This window comes from Chroicocephalus ridibundus, chromosome 22, assembly GCF_963924245.1.
Source record: "Chroicocephalus ridibundus chromosome 22, bChrRid1.1, whole genome shotgun sequence".
In the NCBI taxonomy this organism is placed as follows: Eukaryota; Metazoa; Chordata; class Aves; order Charadriiformes; family Laridae; genus Chroicocephalus; species Chroicocephalus ridibundus.
The window spans coordinates 4,978,147-4,983,899 of record NC_086305.1 but is presented as its reverse complement, the minus strand read 5'-3'; positions in this window follow the sequence as shown (position 1 = coordinate 4,983,899).

Sequence of the window (5,753 nt, the reverse complement as noted above, 5' to 3'; positions counted from 1 at the left end):
GCGGGGAAGGGGGCGGGGGGGGTGGGGGGGAGGGGGGAGCGGGACAGGCGAGGGGCGGGGAGGGGGGGGGAGCAGAGGGAGGTTTGTATAACACAGCATAGGGGGGATTTTTAGGGGCGGGGGGGCCATGGGGTGAGAGGGAAGAGACGTACGGTTGGAATCGCACTGTTCTAGCTAGGAGCTCCAGCAGCTCTGCACCTCATGTAAAGAGACACGTTTTTGAATCTTTTAATCTAATCTGAAGGTAACGTAGAAATTGTGCGTAGTGACTCGTTTTAGTTGAGCAGAAGCCATGGGGAAGGGCGGGGAGGGCTCGAACCACAAATCTGTTGTATTTTTGAAGTGCAATAACTTGGTGTTTTTGAAGACTTAAAAAGAAAAAGAAAAAAAAAAAAAAAAGGGCTGCGCATTCCCTTTTCTTTGCGAAGGCTTTGTTTCTGGAGGCGGTGGCAGTGACCTGCAGGACAGCTGGACACCTGGCACGTGAGGAGGAGGAGGAGGAGGAGGAGCGGGGCTGGGGGTGGGGGGGAGCAAGGGATGCTTTTGGGCCTTCGAGAAAATGCCAGGTTGGGGGGGGGGAATCTCAGTTTCTAGCCAACTACCTCGGTAAACTCCAATTCAGGTTTCTTTCAGTCACGAACCAGTGTGCGGCCCGGCACCGGCGCTGCTGGCGGCACTGTTGGCAGGGTGTTGAGGACAGAGCCGAGGGACGATGCGCACGTGGAGCCCCCGCGACCACGTGTTAAACAGCCTCCGGACTTTTTCCACTTCTCTGTTCAAGACTTTGGTCCCAGACCCAAAGCTACTGCTATGCTCTTGGTGGCAAAACGTTGTTGCTTTTTGAGTTTCCAAATGGTAACGTTTTTGACTTTGTCTTAGAGAATTTTTTTGTTTTTGTTAATTAACTTTGCGTAGGCAGCTCTGCTGTTCCCACCGACGCCTCTGAACTCTGTGTTTTGCTTTGGACCTCGCTGACTTTTCTCCCCCGTAGACGAGGATAACGGTTGGGAGCGAGCTGGCCGGTGCCTCTGCCCCTCGCCGTGCCCTCGGGACGGGTGGCAAGTAGGAGCGATGGCCCCTTGCCCAACGTGAGGGACATCGCTGCAGCTGGGGCCGCCTGAGCAGCGTCCGGCCGCGCTGTACCGAGCCCCCCGAGCTCTGGGCGAGGGGCATTCGGTGTCGCTGGGTGAACCCTGCACCCCAAAACCCTCCTGCCCCCCCGCCCCGTCCCGGGGCACCGCGGGGGGCAACGGCAGCAAAACAGCGCAACCAAAGCGACGGCGCTTTTCCCGCGTTGGAGGAAAAAGCGAAGCCCGGCCGGTCTCTCCTCAAGAGAAAAGCCACCAAGGTCCACCCAGAACTGTTTTAAATCCTCGTTAGTGACTTGCCCAAAAGCAAAGAATTGTCCTCGAAATGCTGTCGAGCGGGAAAGCTCCGACCCGGCGTCTTTGGAGGTTTCCTCTCCAAATTCTCCCCATCCTCCCCAGTCTCTCCCGCCGCTGCCGTAGGATCCCGAACCCCCGGCACGGGAGGGCTCCGGGCTCCTCCGGCAGAGGCAGCGCCCGTCACTCCCGGCCCTTCCTGCCTGAATTTTATCCGAGCAAACGAAAAATGGAAGGCAAGAAGGGCTGGGGGGGTGGAGGGGGGTTAAAAAAGCCCCACGTTTTCTCCCCAGGCGTGTTGCGGGGGGTCCGTGGGCAGGGGGCCGCAGGCAGGGAGACAGCGGGGTCTCGCTCCTCCGCCGTCCCCGGTCTCGCTCCCACAGAGAAACTCTTATTTCTCTGACATAGAATTTTCTTTTTCTTCTCTTTTTTTTTTTTGTTTTCCTGTTTGCGTGTAAGCAATATGTTGTCAGGTTTAAATGGGGGCGGGGGTGGGAAAGGGGGATTAAAACAAAAAAAAAAAAAAAAAAAAAAACAAACAAACAAAAACAAACCTGGGTAGAGCTCAAAAATTAAGTTTAACTGTATAAAGTTCTGTGGCTCGCATCCCTGGCTGCACAGTAGCTTTAGAGTCCAGGTTGTTGGTTTTTTTGTTTTTTGGTTGTTTTTTTTTTTTTTTTTTTCCTAATATTTGTGTATTAATTTAATTGCTCTTAAATTTTCCAGGCCAAGCCACTGTTTGGAAACATCACGCTTCTGTTACTGCTTTCTGTTTGAGTTGGCCAGCTCTTCCTGTACATATGTTTTTTCTTATATCCTGTTTTTTTCTTTTTTTTGTAAAGAGAAGAGAAAAAACAAAAAGAAAATTATTTTTCTTTCCCTCAGTACACATTCTTCAAAGTTCAAATTATAGTGTTTGTTAAATAAAATGAAAGATTTACATTTAAATTCGCTGTCGGCTCGGTGGCGTTTTTCTCCCCGGGGTGGGGGGGGGTGGGGGGGGGGCTCTGGGAGATCACCCCAAAATGAGCCCGGGGGGGGGGGGGCGGTGGCAGGAGGGTCCCGGGGTCCCCCCCCTGGGAATTGGGGGGCTGGTGCTCCCCAGGGCGAGGGGGGGTTGGGGGGTGGCCGGGTGTCCCCTGTCTCCGCGGGCACCTCGGTGCCACTTCGAATTCCTCCACCTCCAGCGGATTAATCATTTTATTTATGAGGCTTAAAGTTCCAAATCCCGCTAAACCCGAGGCTTTGCCAGATAAACAGCCCGCTTTGCGAAGGCAGCCCGTTTGTGAAAACACAATTAGCAAAGCCTGTAATCTGCACTAATTACCGGGCCGGGCCGGGAGGTCTCCCCTCCGGCTGGCGGCGGCCCGGGGACCATGGGGGACACGGTGCCGGGGGGACGGCGCCCCTTCACCATCGAGTACCTGCTGTCGGAGCGGGGAGAGGGGGGTCCCCGCGGCCCCCCAGCCCCCGGCCGCAGCCCCCCGCAGCTCCCCCGGCCCCCCCCGGGACCCGGGGACAAGCCGGCGCAGTCCTACATCGCCCTCATCTCCACCGCCATAGAAGAAGCTGCTGCTCTCCGACATCTACCAGTGGATCATGGACAACTACCCCTACTTCAAGAACAAGGTGAGGGGGCCGTGATGCAAGAGCGAATCCCTTCCGGGGTGTTTTTTCCCCTCAGTTTTGGTGGTTTGGGGTGGGCGAACTGGGAGCTGAGCCCGGGGTGCTGGTGGCGGGTGGGGGCCGGGGCTGGGTTGGACTCACCGCGTCTCTGCTGACCCCCAATCCACCGGGAAACCGCGTGTGCCGGCGGCGTCCGCATCTCGGGATAATTTCAAGCGGTGCCAGTGTTGGTTTCTCCAGGCGCCGTTCACTCTGGTGCCTACTGACGTCCCTGCGGGGCGTGTGGCGGGCTCGGAGGGGCCCTTGGTGGCCACAGGCTGGCTGACGGCACCTCTCGGCCCAGGAGAAGAGCTGGCGCAACAGCGTCCGCCACAACCTCTCCCTTAACGAGTGCTTCGTCAAAGCCGGCCGCAGCGACAACGGCAAAGGCCACTTCTGGGCCATCCACCCCGCCAACCTGGAGGATTTTGCCAAAGGCGACTACCATCGCCGGCGGGGCCCGGCGCCGCGTCCGCAGGTGAGCGGGGCCGGGGGGGGGTCCCGGGGGGGGTCCCCAGGTGGGGGGTTTGGGAGGTCCCGGGGGGGTTTGGGGCTCAGGGCTGACGCGGGTGCTCTGTTTCCCCTCGCAGGGTGAACGTCGGCTACTACCACCCCTATGCCCTCTACGGCCTCGGCTGCTGCTGCCCCTGCTGCCCCCCCCGGCCGCCCCCTGGCCCTGCCGGCGCTGCCCCCCCTGGCCCTTGCCCGCGCCTCCCCACCGCTGCCTGTCCGAGCGGGCCGCGCTGGGGCTGGGGACGCGTCCCCCCCTCCCCGGGGCCTCGGCCCCCTCCTGCCCCGGCCCCCCTTCCTGTAGCCCCCCCCCCTGCTCGGGTGGGATCCCCCCCGAAATTGGTGCCAGCTCCAGGCAGGACCTGCTCAGGGGACGCTCTGGATGTCACCTGCCCCGTGTGTCCCCCCCCCAGCTCCTCCAAGCCAAGGGGTCGCGTGTGTGTCCCCCCCCCCCCATCACCAATGAACTCTGATGTGCAGGGATGGGGCCAGAGCCCGGGGCACAACCCCCCCCCGAGGGACCGTCCCCAACACCCCTGTCCCCCATGGCCCAATGGAGAACCCCCCCAGGAACTGTCCCGTGGCCCAATGTGGACCCTCCCCAACACCCCCCTGTCCCCATGCCCCAGTGAGGAACCCCCCGGGGACCCTCCCCAACACCCCACAGTCACCATGGCCCAATGGGGACCCCCCCGGACTGTCCCCAAGACCCCCTGTGCCCATGGCCCGATGGGGACTCTCTGGGGGCTGTCCCCAACACCCTCCCATCCCCATGGCCCAGGTGGGGAACCCCCCCCCGGGACCTTCCCCAACACCCCCCCATCCTCACGCCCCAACGTGGACCCCCTGGAGACTGTCCCCAACAACCCCCGTCCCCATGACCTAATGGGGATACCCCCCCCCAGGAACTGTCCCCAAGAGCCCCCTGTCCCCATTCCCCAACAGCGACACCCCCCCCCCCCCCCCCAGGGACTGTCCCCAGCACCCCCTGTCCCATACCCCAGTGGGGACCCCCCCAGCGACCCCCATCTCCGGGAGTCCCCACCCCACACAGGCTGCCCTGGGGGGTGCCCTGCTCCCCCATGTCCCCCCATCCCAGCCGTGTCACCCATGGGGGGGGGGGGGTGGGGGGGGTGTCCATCCCGTCCCCCCCCCCCCCGGCGTGCACAGGCACATATGGGGCTTAAACCCTCCAGCGGCAGGCCCCCTGCCCTAATTATTTTCTTACTAATTGTCCCTGACGCCCCTAATGAAAATCGCGGCTCCCAGGTGTTAAGTGGCATTAGGGCGTCTCGCTGAGAACGACGACTCGGGCCCTAAATCCCGGGAGATAAAACCCCCAAAGCCCTTCGCGCTCCCGAGAACTAGGCAGCTTATGACACAGATTAATCCCCGAGCATTGGCCGTGCCCTTTGGCGGGGGGGGGGGATAATGGCTGGGGGCGGGGGGGGGCTCCCGGGGGTGTCGGGGCGGGGGGCTGGCGCGGGGACAAGGTGGCAGCAGGGTTGGGGGGTTTGTGCCCAAAGTGCCACCTCCGTGTGTGGCCGTCCCCCGCCTGCCTCAGTTTCCCCCGTTTGCAGATGGGGGGGGGGGGTGTCTCACCCCCCACCTGCCCCATCCCGGCCCTGGTGGGGGGGGGGGGGACACGGACACACGGTGGGGGGGACACCCCAAACCCCGTCCCCGGAGGCTCCTTAACCAGTGGCCATCTGGGTGCCGGCGTTTGCCCCGGCCCTAATCTGTGCCAAACGGGATTAGGGCCACCCCCCTCTGCCCCCCCCACCCCCCCCCCCGCGGCATAACGGGGCCCGATCCGACCATGGGGGGGACTGGGCAGACTGGGAGGGGGCACTACCCCCCCCCGCCATTAACTTTGCAAGGGGGGGGGGGGGGGGTTGGTTGTGCTCCATTTGGGGAAACTGAGGCACAGCGAGAGGCTGCGACTGATCCCCCCCCCCCCCCCCCCCCCGCAGCCCTGGGCCCCCTAAATCAGGGTTAAACCCCCCCCAAAACCCAACCGCGGCGGGTCTTCGCCCCCCCGCCCCCGCCGGGCGTGCTGCCCCCTCCCCCCAACCCAGCAGCTCTTGCTCAAAACTCCAAAAAAAGGAAAAAAAAAAAAAAAAAAAAAAAAAAGAAGAAAACATAAAACACCATAAACCAGCCCCAAAATAGAGCCCCCCCCCCCCCCCGCCCCCC